The sequence below is a fragment of the Mastigoproctus giganteus genome, chromosome 3, assembly GCF_048544385.1.
Source record: "Mastigoproctus giganteus isolate SK-2022 chromosome 3, ASM4854438v1, whole genome shotgun sequence".
Classification (NCBI taxonomy): domain Eukaryota; kingdom Metazoa; phylum Arthropoda; class Arachnida; order Uropygi; family Thelyphonidae; genus Mastigoproctus; species Mastigoproctus giganteus.
In genome coordinates, this window is record NC_143577.1 from 212730227 (window position 1) to 212748251 (window position 18025).

The window sequence follows — 18025 nt, forward strand, 5'->3', positions numbered from 1 at the left end:
TGTTATGTCTAGTATTACTGTTCGTCAAGGAATTCTCTGACTATCCTACAGGTATTCAAGACTGCAACTTTCTGGAGTTCCTTGTTGGTGTTCGCTGGGAGACCTATTGCTGTTAGGCTGTTATGTAGGGTCTTTGGGACCATCCCTGGTTTTTTTTTTTTTTTTATGAAAACTCCCAAACAAGAGAGGTAATAGAACCTATAGTACTTAGTACCGTACTTCGGTTGGAGGTTGAGAAGACGACAGAAAATATTTGAAGACATTAGACTTGAACTTCTGTACTGTAATTTTCAGGAAACGGCAGTTGAATGGATAAACGAGAAAGATGAAAAGTTGGTTCTGTGAGTTTGAAGTTGGACAGTAAATGGATGTTGGGTAGTGGCGGCACGTGTTCGGACTGTTTTGAAAGAGAGAGCGGGAATTATAGAAGCCAATTCAGAAGAACAGTGCCCATGGAATTACAGTATCTATAAAAAAGGCATGCAGCAGAAAGAGTACGTCTATGAAACTGCGAGTGGAGAGACTCTGTTAGAGATGAATCATTAATTAACCTAACTGCCCTCTTCTGAATGGAATCTAGAACCATGAGAGAGGTTTTGGGGGCACCGCCCCCAGATGTGGGAACAATATTCCATGGTAGAGCGGATTTGCGTTTTGTACAGAGTGAGCAGCTGTTTGGAAGAAAAGTAACGCCGAAAGCGAAAGAGAAAACCAAGTTTTTTAGATGCAGAGGAAGCAATATTTGTAATGTGCCAAGAGAGATTAGAAGTCAGGGTAATCGCCAAAAGAGATATATCAACTTGCCTAGAAATCGGAGTGTCACCAGAGATAAGCATAGCAGCAGAAGAATCCTTTTCGCAAGATATAAGGAGCACAGGTTTTGAGAACAAGTGGAGAAATACCATCAGGACCTGGAGCTTTCTTAGCATCAAGATTCGTCAAAGTCCTTCTGACATCCTTTTAACGGAAGACCACAGGAGGCATTGAATGAGCGTGATGGGAATGATGGGAGGTGTTTTACCAAGATCATTAATACATGAGTTAGAAGGAAAATGGGATACTAGCAGGTCAGCTTTATTGTCCTTGGCTGAAGTGACAACATAACCATCTAGTTTTGACAGAGGTGGGAGCAGAGATGGGCAAAACTTGCGGCCAATAGCTTTGGCAAGAGACCAGAATGCTCGGCTACCATTAGGCAAGAAGCAAGTTTTCTATTCTTAGCATGTTCGAAATCTAGTTTGGACTGATTAATAAATGCCTTACAATTGTTGCGAGCTTTGGTGTAGGCAGAAAATGAAAATGAAGAATTAGAAACAAGCCAATTACGATATGCAACATTCTTCTGTTGAACAGCCTTAGCACATTTATTGGAAAACCAAGGTTTAAATGAAGGACAAGATTTTAAAGTGGCATGTAGGATAAAGGATTCCATTCCTACAAGAATAATTTCGCTGACACGATCTGAGCAAACGTTGACATCAGAAGTTTTGAAAAAGTAATCTGACCAAAGAAAAGAAGAAAATAAATCTTGCAGGTCATCCAATTTTGCATTCGTGTAATGCCAAACAACACGAGGTTGGAAATAGCCATGAGATAAAGGCTCCATTGGAGAAGAGACAATCACCAAGTTGTGATCTGAGGTGCCTAAAGAACCACTCACTTCGACCGCGTACTTAGAAGGGTTGTTTGTGAGAAAAAGATCAAGAGTGTTGGCTGTATGATTAGGATTGTCTGGTATTCTTGTAGGTAAATGAACAATCTGTGCAAGGTCATTAGTAATTGCAAAAGCCTCGGCATCTCGACCAGCTGGGTCGGTGTGACTAGAAAACGGAAGCCAGTTGGAGTTGGGAATATTAAAATCACAAAGGAAAATTACCTCACTGTTAGGTAAGTTAGACTGGAGAAAGTCAAGTTGCAAAGAGAAGAAGTCGAAGAGCTCCAAGTGATTGGTTGAGTTGGGAGAACGGTAGTTGGGAGAACAATCTTCACTGGCTTAAAATCTCTCCACCTCATTGTGTCAAATTCATCAACAGATGAAATTGACACAATGAGGTAGAGAGATTTTAAGATAGAGAAGATCGAAAAGAGGAGATTCCAAATTGCCAAGTCTCTGACAGGGAATATCGGAACGGACATATGCACAAGTACCACCTTTGAGGCGAAAGGAATCATACAGCGAATAATTTTTCAACTGAGATGAGCAGTAGTTGAATCAACCAATAACTGAGATTCTGTCAGAAAAAGTACATGGGGTTTGGCAGACTGCAAGTGGAAATGGACATCGTTGAGATTAGAATTAAGACCACGTATATTTTTGAAATGAACTAGGAAGTGCTTGGGAGGTTTAGATCTTTTCGCAGATAAGCTTACTCTATTAGTTTGACGATTCATGGTATGTTCAATAGTAAGAAAAAGTGGGAGGGACATACTGTATGAAGTAATGAAATTTTTGGATATGGCGAACACATGGTAAGAATATACCCAGATCCTTGACATAACGTGGCCACGACTATGCCCCCCGCATACACACTACTCGGTCTCCCTCCAGTCACTATCTGGCAGAGTATAGGTAGCAAGATTATACACTAGCTCATCCGGAAGCCTCCTAAAGAGTTACCAATAGGTTCGGTCCGGTGTACTAACTAACAGCCGGCCTACGAACACCGTTTTAGAGCTGTACCCTCGAAATGTAAGGAAGATTGGATCTCCCCATGATGTCCATTATGACCTCATAAGTCATCAATCATACTGTATGATGGAAGAGATGGGGAAGGGTTGACCGAAACTTAACTCTGGAGATTAAACATGGATTCCACCACTTCAAGCCGCCAATAAGCAAAGTGGTGGTATTGCACCGGTTGATGAGAGTCTCTACCACCTAGTATTGCCTGGATGGTCACCCACAGTGTGCTTGTGCATAGGGGGGTTATACCCAGGATTACTAACAGTCTCACCATCGTGAAGGTGCAAGCAGAGGATCTGGCTGTCACAGACCGTTCGGACTTCTCAGAAATTGGGTCCACTTGACTTGAGTATCACCTGAATATCAGTTCCATCAGCGTTTTAGACTCCAGGGTAGCAAGTACAGCTTGTCTGGCATATCTGAGTGAATGTCTGTGACAACCTCAAGGATCAGACACACGATGATCAGGATGGTCGTTACTTGTTGCATATGCCACATCTCTTTGATCTCCTGTCTTAGGTTCGTGTACTTCCTGATTTTTTCTCCATGGGTTTTCTGCAGGTTGCCAGTACCGCTGTGTCAATGAGATAGGTAGCCGTTTCCTTCTTGTCCACAAGGGTTATGTCCGGTCTGTTGTGCGGGATTGTCCTATCCGTTATTATGGCGCGGTCCCAGTACAGCTTGTGGATTGGGATCTCTAGTACTGCCTGGGGTTCGTACTTGTAGTAATTATTATTATTATTATTATTATTAGCCACATAGTGCAAGGAACCCTGAGGCTTATGCTGCACCAGCCAAAAAAAAAAAAAAAAAAAAAATTCTGAATTACCCAGAGAGAGAGAGAGAGAGAGAGAGAGAGAGAGAGAGAGAGAGAGAAAACAAGAGTCAAAAGTAGAAGGTTATCACCAAGAAAGAGAAGAATGTTGATATCCAGCTCAGGACCCTGGGTTGTATTCCTTCAGCTTCCTTACAGATAACCTTATTCATATTATTTATTTTTACTAAAACCTTGTACGCATTATGGGAAAAAGAAACCATTATACAGTAGATCAATATTATGCTTAGGCAAACAAGGCATGTGCCTAGGACCGTAATTTGGGAGTTAAATGAATGACCAGGGACAGACAAAATCAAATTCCCCTTCAGTTCAGATGCATGAATCGTATCAAGAAAAGTGATTTCTACAGACACCTCGTGCCTGACCTAAATTTTCGAGACTTTTCAATATTGAGGCACCTAAAATTAGTATAGTATACAGGAGTAAAAGGACGACTTCTTTAAGTTTAATCAGTACGTTGCTGAAGAGGTATGCCACATTCTACTGCAGTTGCACCTTCTGTCGGAACTCTGGTGCCCCGAGGTATTCATACTGGTTAAAGATGGACAGTTTGAACAATTGTTGTGAATGTTTTGTGTAAAACGAAAAAAAAAAATATATATAATAATAAATAATAATATTATAATAAATAAATAAAAGATATATATAAAATATTATTAAAAAATATAGATTACTTCAAAGATTGTTTTTCTGCTCTTATTTGACTAGCAGAAGTTAGTAAGAGCTTTAACTCACCAAGAAGGCATTTTTCAATACGTTCCCGAAGTTTGGTGGATTTCTGAACCATCCTTTATGAAGCATGGTTGCCGATCAGTAGTATGCAGACCTTTTAGAAGGGAAAGAATATAAAAACTGAAAAAGTGTAGTTCTTTAAGAAAGAATAAAGAAAAGTATAAAAACGCTAAAACAAAAAAAAAAAAAAAAAAAAAATCAAAAATTGATAAAATATATCCGAAAAAAGGTTGAAATTTTAAAAACTTCAAGCCACATCAATAATAATAAAAAATGCATGTTAACTGCATGAGGTGGTGAGATTTGAAAAAATTCGGGAATATATATGGACTGGGCGACGAATAACTTCTTCTCTCCCTTTAGAGGGTTTACATTAACGTCAAACTGGAGAAACCTGAAGGGGCTATTCCAACACTTTTCCTGCTCATATCAAATACTGCTTGATTCCGCTCTACTGGTTCATAAATCTTCCCCCAACCCCGCCCACGAGAGACGGTTTGGATGCAACCATGGTTCAGATTTACATGGAATTATAGCATAAATCGAAAAATAAATCAAAAATGAAATATCCCTAGACAATGCAACAGATATCGTGGCAACAGAATGACAAATCAGACGCTTTCTTCAGGTAGACAGAAAGCTTTAGAAGCATGTCTATCATGCATGGTTGGTTTTTTTTTTTTTTTTTTTGCCAGTGCAGCAAAAGCCTGTAGCTTCCTTGCACTACATGGCGAATACTATTACTATTACTCTCTGTACTTGTATGACACATGGTTAATCTATGCGTTTTCAAGCTTAGTCATATTGTGAAACAAGTGAAGCGAACGGTAAGACCTCACGCACCAATGAAGCACATCTGAGTAAAGGGTGACGCAAAAATCCGTTGGGATAGGGCGCACTGACTGCTCTTGCTCAATGCCTGATATCTGGGAGGCCGAGAGAGAGCTCACAGACAGCGATACGGTGACTCAGTGTAACGAAAGAGCTCATTCAGTATCACAGGCGGAGTGCGATAACAGGTGACGTACACTTTCCATGCGTTAAAGTGCATGCACTTTCTCCATATAGATATAGAGTAACAACAGCGAGAAGACAAATAGTTCTGCTGCGCCATCTAGTAACGATTTGCTTTATATTATTTTTTTTTCATTGTTAACATTTTTCTCGTGGCTACTTTTAAAAATGAATGAAACCAGTTGGTTCTATTATCTATAAACGCGCATTTATTACTAGAATGAGTTATGATGATTTTCTGCCTATAATTTTTTTTTTTGTTCTAGGTAAAAATTATTATTTTATTCATTGTTATTTTGGTGTGTTCTTAACAAGTCATTGGTCAGTACGCAGTGACGTATGGGTATGCAGAGAAGAGATATGTAGACCAAACTGAGAGCGGTGCGTGGGGATGGAGAACAGAGGCAGGACCAGAAAAAAGAGTTTTTTCAAGTATCGTGCTGCCAGTCAGCCGCGACATTTTCATGAAAGTACCAGGTGTACACACTTGGCCTTTATCTCAGTGAAGTGTTTATCACACAGATATTGCTAGACAAGGTCCGAAAAGTTGCACAATTCTGAGTTTTTTTACTGAAACCGTTAGAATGAAAACGAGGTTGTGTCATAGTTCGTATCATAGTTGTTCTATGATACAAACGGGGGTACTGAAAAATGATATTCAACGATTGTTAAAACGACCAATGGGCTTATACAACTTAAATTACTCAGACACATCACACAGAATATATATATATATATATATATATATATATATATATATAGCGAGCAAATAGAATACGTGAACAGAATTTATAAATAACTAAACCATAGAATCTAGGAGCGAGAGAAATACTAAAAATACTAAAAGGAGAAGAGCTGATTAATGCCATCAAGAATAACATGATAAAACATTACATCAGTCTTAATATGTTAAAAGCAAGTAATAGATAAGTTAGTGGCAACAGAACGCTATACTAGCCATTACTGGTCCTTAGTTCAAACCTGGAAAGGATACATATAAATAGAATAGAGTAGAGAAAATAATATAATATAATAGATAAATCATAAAGGTAGAAGATAACATAAATAAGTATGGTATGTTAATTATAGGAGATAGTAACACAATGAAAGGGACTTTTTCAAGGGCTAACCCTTTCAATGTGTCCTCCTATAATTAACTGAGCTATCAGTGTCTGATATCATCTGCCTGTTAAACGTTGCCGAATGGTGATAAAAGATATCATTGGGGTGGAAGGTTTAAGTTAAAGTTAAACAAATAGAATTTTGTGGTAGTTAACAATAGGTGTAAATTTGTGGTAGTTAACAGGCTAGATGACTTTAGCCCGACCGATAGCTAAAACACAACGAAAAGTAGAGGCAATTGAGAACCAATAGCATCATATTAATGGGTGGTACAGTAGCTAAAGCTAAAAAAGGAGAACGGAAAAAGGGTTTAAGAAAAGGGATAGTACCTCAATCCCCCTCGAATTACTCTAATAGTTCATGAGGTAAGAAGAATAGAAAAAGACAGCACATAGATAAAAGTAGATATGCTAAATAAGTTGATATGCTAAATAAGCAGCACCTGTGCCGCCATCTATTCTTTTCCTTTCTATTATATAAGCTGGTTAAGCTTGCTTTATGTCAGTGGTGTGGCTCTGATCAAGAGTGTTGTCTGTTCTATAGATTATTTTTCGCTGCATAAGGACCACCGCCATGCAAATCCTCTGCATTGGTTGATCTATCGGAGAATGGAGGGGTGGTTTGGTTCTTCGATATTTCTGCCTTTGCGATGATTTGTATGACGATTGAAATGCAGCGATTCCATGACCATTATTGGCCTCGTGGTCCTCTGTCGATATGGGGCATGATGGTCAGTCTATTATTTTGATATTTTAGTTTTTTGGTAGTTTCTTTAACCCTTTTTTGGTGAAATTTCACGTCTTTTGGAACTGGTACCTTCAAGGGCGGTACCGCTAAATTATTTATAATTGGCATTATTTAAATTTATATCGTTTTTTATTAATTGGGTTTAATGACTTAATTGACTAAATTATACAGGGGATTATCGACTACCTTTTTGTCCTATTATCTCTACTTTCCCTTCCCTGTTTGTTTATTTTATATTATTTTGCGTTTCATTTCGCTCTGCATTATTGCCGTACTACTGGCTGATGATTTTATTTAAATATCATATTTATTTTAATTATCAGATATAATTAGGCATCATGTGGAGGATGTGCATTTGCTGCCTCTAATGATAGCTACATAGCCATATTTATTTATTTTTATTACTTTTACCTCACATAATATAAATTAGTGGTAGTGGTGGGTTGATATGCTAAATAAGCAGCACCTGTGCCGCCATCTATTCTTTTCCTTTCTATTATATAAGCTGGTTAAGCTTGCTTTATGTCAGTGGTGTGGCTCTGATCAAGAGTGCTGTCTGTTCTATAGATTATTTTTCGCTGCATAAGGACCACCGCCATGCAAATCCTCTGCATTGGTTGATCTATCGGAGAATGGAGGGGTGGTTTGGTTCTTCGATATTTCTGCCTTTGCGATGATTTGTATGACGATTGAAATGCAGCAATTCCATGACCATTATTGGCCTCGTGGTCCTCTGTCGATATGGGGCATGATGGTCAGTCTATTATTTTGATATTTTAGTTTTTTGGTAGTTTCTTTAACCCTTTTTTGGTGAAATTTCACGTCTTTTGGAACTGGTACCTTCAAGGGCGGTACCGCTAAATTATTTATAATTGGCATTATTTAAATTTATATCGTTTTTTATTAATTGGGTTTAATGACTTAATTGACTAATTATACAGGGGATTATCGACTACCTTTTTGTCCTATTATCTCTACTTTCCCTTCCCTGTTTGTTTATTTTATATTATTTTGCGTTTCATTTCGCTCTGCATTATTGCCGTACTACTGGCTGATGATTTTATTTAAATATCATATTTATTTTAATTATCAGATATATATATATTTATTTATTTATTTTCCCCTCGTCTTCTTATTGTTTATTATCGATTATGAATCTCAATTATGTTTATGTCATCACTACCTGATACACATGACACAATAATTAGTATAATTAATAAACACTTCATACAACTAATAACGTTTTCCGAGCAAAAACAATGGAAAATAATGAGCTGTTCTCTAATTAGGCTGGCGAAAATAATGATGATATTGCTATTGTCTAGTCGATTCCAAGCACTGAGCGATTTATGGCTTAATGGAAGCTACTACAGTAGTAACGCGTTTAAATCATTCTGGGCCTATGGGAAACAGATGAGCAGATAAGTATAAATGCTGTATGTGTTCAATTCAATAAGAAAATAGACAAGAAAAAAGATTTAAGTGATTTTGAACGTGGTATGGTAATGAGTATCTCGGAAAATGCAACCCTACTGAAGTTTTACTGTACGATTGTGTCTCTGTTGTACTAAGATTGGTCCATTAATCAACTAATACGCAGACAACATTGATCCTGCGGTCAGTGTTGTCTGGGTATTTGTTAGTTACTGGACCAGAAGCTGACAAGACTTGTGCAGGGTAATAGAAAGGCTACAGTTAGTCAAATAACAACTCAGTAAAACAGTGGTAACCAAAGAGGAATTTCAGAAAGCACAACTAGTCGTAGCTTGTGACAGATTGGGTATCACAGCCGATGACCGAACAGAGTTCCAGTCCTGTCAGAAAAAAAATAAGGTACGGTTACAGTGAGCTCAGGTGCGCCAACACTGGACAACGGAAGATTAAAAAAAAAAAAAAAAAAACGTTGCATGGTTTAACAAATCCCGGTTCCTGTTGTTCATTCTGATTGGAGGAGCAGGATATCGCGAAAACAGCATGAATCCTACCCATCCCACAAGGTATCAACACTGAAGGCTGGTGATAGCAGAGTAATGATGTATGAATGTTTTCGTGGTGCATATTGGGCTCTCGATACCATTTGGATGTCAGAGGTTATTTGGAAATTGTTTCGGACTAGACACAATTTCCAAATAATCACAATGAGTTCTTCCAATAGCACGATGCGCCATATCACAAGGCCAGAATTGTGAACAGCTGGTTCTAAGTACATAAGAATGAATTCAGCCTACTGCGGTAGTCTCCTCTGTTACCAGATCTCAATCCAATTGAGCACCTGTAGAATGAAGTGGAACGATCGCTTCGGAGTAAAGATCCACAACTATCCAATTTGTAGCAACTGTGGAAACAATTGATTCAATATAGACCAGCATCCTCATGGAATGCTTTTGGCATCTAGTTGAGTCCATGCCATGATGAACTGCTGTGTTGAGGGTAAAGGAGACCTACTTGCAGTTAGGTGATTTACCTGATAAAGTGGCCGCTCAGGGAAACAGGTGGTTTCCCTGAGTGGCCTGAGTGTAAATACACTCAGCATTTTATGAGCAGCGAAGCAGGAACCATTATTGCTGTTTCATATCCTATAGAAATGGCCTGGGTTCGATTTCCATTAAATGGTTTATTCCAGGGAAAACTCCGGTTTTTCATCCAGTAAACCAGATAATAGAACAGGAATTGGCAACCGTAGGCATGCGTGCTACCAAGTGGACACGGGAAGATTTTCTTAGTCACTTTGGTGGTAGATACCTATTCGAATTGCGTATTTCTGTATTCATACATTTGTCCAAATGTTGCGCATGAAGTTTTTTAACAGGTGTGACGAAAATGGCACCCACGAGAAAAGGGGTTCCAAACCCTGCCATCAAATGTACGTAGGTAATTTAGAGAAGAGAATACTGACGCCTCATAACCGTAACTGTTTTGACACAAAAAAAAAAAAAAAAAAACTCAAGTGTACTCGGCCATCCTTTTTGTTTTTTTTTTAACCGGGAACAGATGATAGTCACTGATATACAGGGTGATTCACTACCAGTGCGACAAACTTGCAGGAGGTGTAGGGGGCACAAAGACGAATCGGAATCACATAACATTGCAGGGTTCGAAATGCCTTCGTCATGCGGTAGACGTTGAACGGGAGGTCGCGTGAACAGCGATTCCGCTGGAAGTCAGCATTTGCGAACCGGTTCCCGAAGCAGTAGGATGGACGAGTATTCAAACATTGAACTGGCCGATATGCACCTAGCGTATGGAGCTGCGGACTGTAACGGGCGCGCCGCTCTGCGCTTGTACCAGGAACGTTTCCCGCACAGGCATGCTCCTCATAATACGATTTTCGCACGTGCACAGAAGGTTACGTGAGACTGGTTGTTTCACGAGAGGTACCATGAATCGAGAGCGAACGACGAGGACGTCAGACAATGAGGAGAATGTCCTACGTCTTGCAGAAGGCAATCCGAGTACGAGTACTCGAGCGATAGGCCAACGATTGGGTATTTCCCAATCCACTGTATGGAGGATACTGTCAACAAACCAAATGTGTTCATACCATCTGCAACGCATCCAATCATTGGAGCCTGCGGATTATCCACTCCGGAGGACTTTTGCTACTTAGTTTCTTCAACAGAAACGGTTCGCAAATGCTGACTTCCAGCGGGATCGCTGTTCACGCGACCTCCCGTTCAACGTCCTCTACCGCATGACGAAGGCATTTCGGACCCTGAAATGCTATGTGATTCCGATTCCTCTTTGTGGCCCCTACACCTCCTGCAAGTTTGTCGCACTGGTAGTGAATCACCCTGTATAAGTATATATTACAGCTGAGATTGATGCTCCAACAAGACAGTGCATTATAGCCACAGTTGCTGATGCACCAACTAACAAGCCGTTGCATTTTCATAATTCAGTTACGATATTACCTAAATAAGAATTCTCGATCGGTGGGTGGGATGTGCAAGCCGCTGATCCTTGGCCATTTCGTTTATCCAGTCTTACCTCCCCCCCGGTTTATTTTATTTTTTTCAGGTGGAGCCTAAGGAGTTACGGACCTCCAATAATTAAAATAACGTGGGATTTTTTAATACTACATGATGATTAAAGCTTAATGATACCTAGGAACACTGCTTTAGCCCTCCTCCCCTTTAAAAAATCCTGGAACCACCCGTAAACACAGAACAATAATATACAGGATGGATATACTATAAAAAAGTCAATAAATAAGGGATTACCTGTTATTTATTCTGTGGTACTTTTTCAAAATCAGAAGTAACCGTTTACCTCTCAATTTATTAACCCCCTCTTTTATTACTAGAAATAAAAGGTTACTCTGGCGTTGGAAGAAGTACCACAGTAACCCCTTACTATTAACTAGTTAAGAACACTGTTGTAAATGAACATAGCTGTTCTTCGTTAACAGCTATACAATATACAAGAAACAGTTAACAGTTTCTTGTATATTGTATAAAAATAGAAATGACGTAAATCGCAAACATAATAAATTATATCCAATATAAAATTGAATATCCAATTTAAAATTCTGAATAACGCCAAAATCAGCTCAGCTCGTATTTAACACCAGATGATTAAAAAAAAAAAAAAAAAACTGCAGCCAGCCATTATCAATCCACTGCTGGATGGACGCCTCCTCAACAATTCATGTTGAGGGAAACGGAGCATAATCTGCCATGCTGGTCCAATGCGGATTGGCAGATCGACTGTATTTAGTAGTCAGGGGCTTGAACCCCGGTCTACCCAAAGAGCGTGTACCACTGTACTCCTGACTATTAGGCTACGGAGGCCGTTAACACCAGATATAGCTTGCCAAATTTCGGATTCATATGATGTGTATGATACAGCAGTATTCAGCCGCGCTGTACTTTGAAAAATTAGTAAGGACACTAAACTGTATTTAATGCTATCAAGGGATTACCTGTTTTCCTGGAAAAGTGACCCCTCGCATTTCGCCTCCCACATTTGGCCCCAGCACATTTCGCCCCCAGTGGATAATATGTAGGTTACAAAAATGTAGGCAGGAGCAGCAGTGCGTAGCACACGTTTCTTGATCAGACCGGGGTTCGAGCCCGTGACCACCAAATACGGAGGATGCGGAAAGGTCAGGAAATGACTACTGCATATCCCAGGAGCAATGTGGCCTTAGTTGCTAATGCTCCCAAAAACCAAATAACAACAAAAATGTAAATACAGTCAACTCTCGATAACTCGAATTTTTATTGAAGTCCCAGCCCCTTTAGTGGAGATTCAATGTTGAACTCTCTCGATTACTCGATTTTCATTTGATTTGATTTAATTTTTTATGGCCCATTGGCAGCTAAGACCATAATGGGCCAAGTCAATCGATTACTCGAACTGAACTTCCGATAGCTCTAACTTTTTCCGAACAAATTTTCAAAATTACATTCGTGTACAAATTGTCACGTAGATTTTAAACTAGTTTCTCCCCTTTTGTATGTCTTCAGGGTTCTCTTTCCATTGTGAAAGGATTAACTGGAACTGTTAATCCTTTCACAATGAAAAGAATACATACTCGACCACGAGGGCGACAGTCACGTGGTTAGTGATGGACATGGGGGGGGGAGGGAACAGTGACTAATCTTATAGTAGTCTTTTCAGTAACAAGTGAATTTTGTTCTGATTTGTCTAAATTCAAACAATAAAAGTTCCTGCATCTGGCTCTCCTCACATTTCCTGGCGCAGTGGACAGCGCGCGTTTTCTGTTTTCGTTGAGGCGCCTCCGTAGCCAGGTGGGAAGGAGCAGCAGTGCGTACCACACGCTTCTTGATTAGACCGGGGTTCGAGCCCGTCACTACCGAATGCGGAAAGGTCAGGGAATGACCATCGCCTAACCCGGAGCAATATGGCCTTAGTTGCTAATGCTCCTAAAAACCAAATAACAAACAAACAAACAGCTGTTTTCGTCGCCTCATTATCGGCGGTGCATCGCGTGAACAAGCTGAGCGTGGCAGGCAGTGCAACATCTGCATATTATTTTTGCATCTTGATTGATTAGTCCTGTGTGTACAATGGCAAAAAGTGTTCCATCAATAAGAGGCAAAAGAAAATTGCTAGATGATGACAACCACATTTACGTGTTTTCAAAGAGAACTGTAGATGAACAACATGGAATCTGGGTTTGTGAAAAACGTTCCACCTGCGAAGGGCGTGTTTGGAAGGCCCAGTTGTGAAAGTCGTAACTAAACATAACCACGCAGCTCAAGCTGCAAGGTCGGAAGCATTGCAATTGATTGGTCAAATACGGCAACATGCAACAACCACGAACGAACGGCCACAGCAAATTGTTGCATCAGTAATTTCAGAGGCTCATGCCAATGTCACGGCATTACTTCCGAAAAAGGCTTCACTTAAACGAACCATTCGTCATGTTCGATGCAACAATGGTACTTCTGCTTTACCGAGCAATCTCCAGGAATTAGTAATTCCACAAATTATCAAGAAATTATTATCGATGGCAATGCACAACAGTTTTTGATGTATGATTCTCAGGATGAACTGCTCCCAGGTCGCATGCTTATTTTTTCCACTAGTAACAATCTTCGGTTATTGGCGCGTAGCCAAGAGTGGTTTCTGATGGAACTTTTAGCACAGTACACACGCATTTCCAGCAGCTTTATACAATTCATGTGGTTAAATTCAATGCAGTTATTCTAGTGGTCTATGCGCTTCTGCCAAACAAAACTCGTGCCACATACGTCAAGTTGCTTCAAGAAGTTAAAAATCTACAACTGGGTCTCCAACCCCAGATTTCGAACAAAGTGCCATGCAAGCCTTGCAACAAGAATTTCCTGGTATTGTAAATACCGATTGTTTTCATCTTTTCCAAAACGTTTGGCGAAAGGTACAGAATGAAGGTTTAAAAGCCCGATATCAACAAGACCATGAATTTGCTCGTTGGATCCGAATGATTCCGGCATTGGCATTTATTACTCCTGCTAACGTTATTCAAGCATTTGAAGATTTAGTTGAAGCTGATGACTTCCCCATTGAAGCTATGGTGATTGCAAACTACTTTGAAGATACATATATTGGAAGAAGACAGCGGAGAGGCCGGCAATTACCCATTTTTGCCATCGAATTGTGGAATGTTTACACACAAACACTGAATGATCAGCAACGTACCAACAACGGCGTGGAGGGGTGGCACAAGGGATTTCAGGAAACTTGTGCTACTTTATTCCCAAATATTTACCGATTCATTGATTCTTTAAAACAGGGGCTGCACAATTTCGAAATTACACAACTAATTGCCGGTAATTCAGGCAATCAGAGAAACAAGAAGTATGCTGCAATTTCTGCTAGAATCAAAAGAATAGTCCAAGATTTTCAAAATCATAATGTGATTGATTACCTTAGAGGCATTGCATACTTCGAGTTTTAAACAATAATAATGTGCATTTATTCTATTAAAACAAAATAAATTAGAATTATTAAAAATTAGGTGTATTATTTATATTTTTGTAGCCTACTCATTATCTGCTGGGGACGAAATGCAAGGGGCCACTTTTCCGGATCCCGTATGTAATACATTGGAAAAGGCCGACACAGAAATGGAGATAATGATTACCGTTTATTTCATTTTATTTTGATAAATTTTTGAAATGAACGTTGCTATACACAAGTTCGGATTAACATCTTTCTCTTCAGACCTTAATATTCGAATACTGCTGGCAATAATGAGATTCTCACAAAGAACACAGTTTCCTTGGCTATAAACGAGGAAAAATATTAAGATTGTAGAGTTACGATGAGTATATCAAAATTGTTAATTTTTTGCTAAAATACTGGGGTCAGCCAGTAGTTACTAAACGCGCATATCAAACTTAAATAGCTTAAGAGAAAAAAGTTCTTTTTAAATGGAACTCGCATACTTTTTACCTTCTGTTTATTAGTTTTGTCATAAGAAATTCATGGATACCATAGTAAACTAAAAATTTCTCTTTACAAACTGAATTCGTGATTAACAGAATAGTTAGCAATCACAGTATACTAGTCATATGATACGATGATATTTATTTATTTAATAGCCTTATATGTAAGGTAAGTATTTATTTTACGGGCTTTTTTAAAGAGCTTCTTCTTCTCTAATCGCTAAGAGAATTTTATTTGTTTCGCTTCTGTTTCCACTTTTTTTTTTTTTTTTTTTTTTTTTGTTTACACATTTCATTAATACCTTCAATAAATATTTAAAAACAAAAGTTATTCATAAGATGCTAAGGTATTATAACTGAACTGATCGATATAAAATTAAATAAAAGGATGTTTTAAATTAAAGCAAAAATAACAAAATTATATTACCTTTCTATTCAAAGCGGCTGTTCTCTGGCATTTGTCGTTTGCTCCAATTAGCTTCCGAGCGCCACCATGCATAAATAAAGGACATATTATTAAAACGTGAAAAAAAAAACTTTCCTCTTCTTGTTACGTGCGCAAATTTTTGGACCTTCGCCACTTCATCTACAAATTTTCGCATTATTCTTAACAGTGTCGATATACCCACAAGGAACAAGTCTTTAAATATATAAAGAGTTTCCTCTTTTTGCTGTTGTTTTTTTTTTAGAATTTCTTTACGAAGTAATTCATTTAACAGTGTCATAAGAAATAGGTGTCAAACGCGTTTCTCAAATGTGCTTTGATATTTACTTTCATGATGGAAGTGCATAGGAATACAGTACAGTACTTGAAAAGGTAAGTTTATTTTTCAGCTAATGATAATTGTAGTTTGATGTTTTACTTATTCATTATTAAAGGAGGATTATGAAATATCATGCAAAGAGCCTTTATGCTTAATTTATTAAGTAAAGGACAATTTTAATGGAGGTAAGTCATAAAGAAGTTCAATTTATTTTATTTTATTTTTTCGGAATGCAGTTTTGAACTAATTCATATGATAGTATCATGAATAAATAATTACAAAAGGCGTTAGATGTGTTTAGTAAATGGCCTCTGTCAATTTTAAAATGAAGATGAAGATGAAGATGAAGAATCTTTATTGCAACACTTAGAATGACAATTTACATAATATTAGTTGCAACAGCCAGTCACGGCACAGTGGCCAGGGGTTAACATTGTACTACAGAGACATTATTGCCTCAGGAACCAAAATACATAAATAAATAATAGAAATGATAAATAAGTGTAAAAAAAAAAAAAGTACAGGAAAATGGAGAAACGACTTTAGTATACTACATATATAGAACATTAAGTGAATGTACAATCATTTGCTTCACAATACATACAGTAAGGATATACATTGAAGTGCATAAATATGTACATAGTTCTTTGGGTTAAGAATATACATTGCTCAAGAATCAAATTATAATAGTTGTAGCCTTACTATTATAATTTGTTGTTGCTAGAAGGTTGGTCACAGTTGATGTGTGTGAGAGTGCATAGTGGATTTGTGGAGGACTGTCTGGCAGGATTTGCTTAGTGAGGATCGGGAGCAGTATTTTTTCTAGCAGTTTCAATAGACAGGATGAATTTGAGATCGGTCTGTAGTGTTTCACAAGTGATGGAACTCGAATTTTTGGCCTTAGTTTGACAAAGTATTCCTTCCATTGGTGTGGGAAACAGTGCTTTGAGAGCACTGAGTTAAAGATATGTAACAGAGGTTGCATATCTTTAACTCAGTATGGCTCCGTAGCTCCGAGTGGTCAGGAGCGGGAGTGCAGTAGCACACGCTCTTTGAGTAGATCGGGGTTCAAGCCCCTGACTGCTGAACTGCTGAATACGGTCGATCTGCCAACCCGCACCGGACCAGCGTGGCAGATTATGGTCCATTTTCCCTCAGCATGAATTGTTGAGGAGGCGTCCATCCTGCAGTGGGTTGATAATGGCTGCACTTTACCTTTTTTTTTTTTTTTTTTTTTAACAGAGGTTTCAGGATGTAAGAACTCAGGCTCATAACCATAAATTGCGGAATCCAGTCAGGTCCAGTAGTAGAAGTTGCTGGCAGTGAATGGATGGCATTAATTAATTCTTGTCTCGATATTATTATGGTTGTCAGTGGGTCAAAACTGGTGTCAGATGTTGGTAGCAAGGGCTGGCCTTCTGGGTTGACAGTGGTGGTAAACCTAGTGATGTAGTCAAGCCAGCTTTGGGGATCGAGTTGAGAGGGAAAACCTGAAGGGGCATCCTTATATGGAACTTTCTCTACGCGTATGGTCCTGTCAAGGTACGATTTGATCGCTATGGATTTCTGGCGGTTAAACTCAGCTCGAGCTCTAGAGTAGGCAATTCTGTCCGTAACGTTGTGAGATTGCTTCCACAATTTATGTAGATGTTGCTTGAGGTCGAATCGCTTCTTCAGGTCGTGGGACTACCATGCTTTAGAGTAAGGGGAAATTGTGATCTTTCTTGTGGCCGCATAGCTTGTTACAGATATAATCCAATTGGTAAGGAGGGTGACGGCTAACTAGACATCACATGACTAGGGTCGACCAAGGGATTAACGACGCTGCCTCGATGCATCTCGGTATGTTCAGGAATGTAGGGCTGACATGTGACATGGTTTGTTCTGCCGATTTGGAAGATGGAGATTAGTTGGTAATTGAAATAGCATTAAAAGTGCATCATGGTCAGAGTTGAGCACCGTCTCTAAGGTTTTATCGATGATGCATGGTATGGAGGCTAGTATTAGATCAACTTGGTTAGGATCATGAGTTGGGAGTTCGCTGACAAGGCAGAGATTTGTGGTAAGAAGGTGAGTTGCTTTAGGTTATTAAGTTGAGGGGGTGGATTGAAGTCACCACATACGATGCTTACAGTGGCCGGTTGCAGCTGATGCAGGATCCAGTTTGCTACTTCAAGGATAAGGTCTTGAGATGGTGATGGGGGGGCACATACAGTCACTTGAAGTACGG

The 18025-nt window shown here is 39.0% G+C and overlaps 1 protein-coding gene across 1 annotated transcript in view; it reads left to right on the plus strand.

The window, feature by feature from the left end:
- The first annotated feature begins 5255 nt into the window (after window positions 1-5255).
- LOC150088665 (ectonucleoside triphosphate diphosphohydrolase 5-like) overlaps window positions 5256-18025 on the plus strand; it is a 188671-nt gene continuing 175901 nt past the window's right edge. The window contains exon 1 of the mRNA XM_090369615.1: window positions 5256-5272. The gene's annotated coding sequence lies outside the window, so the exon portion shown is untranslated. The remainder of the gene's footprint in view (window positions 5273-18025) is intronic.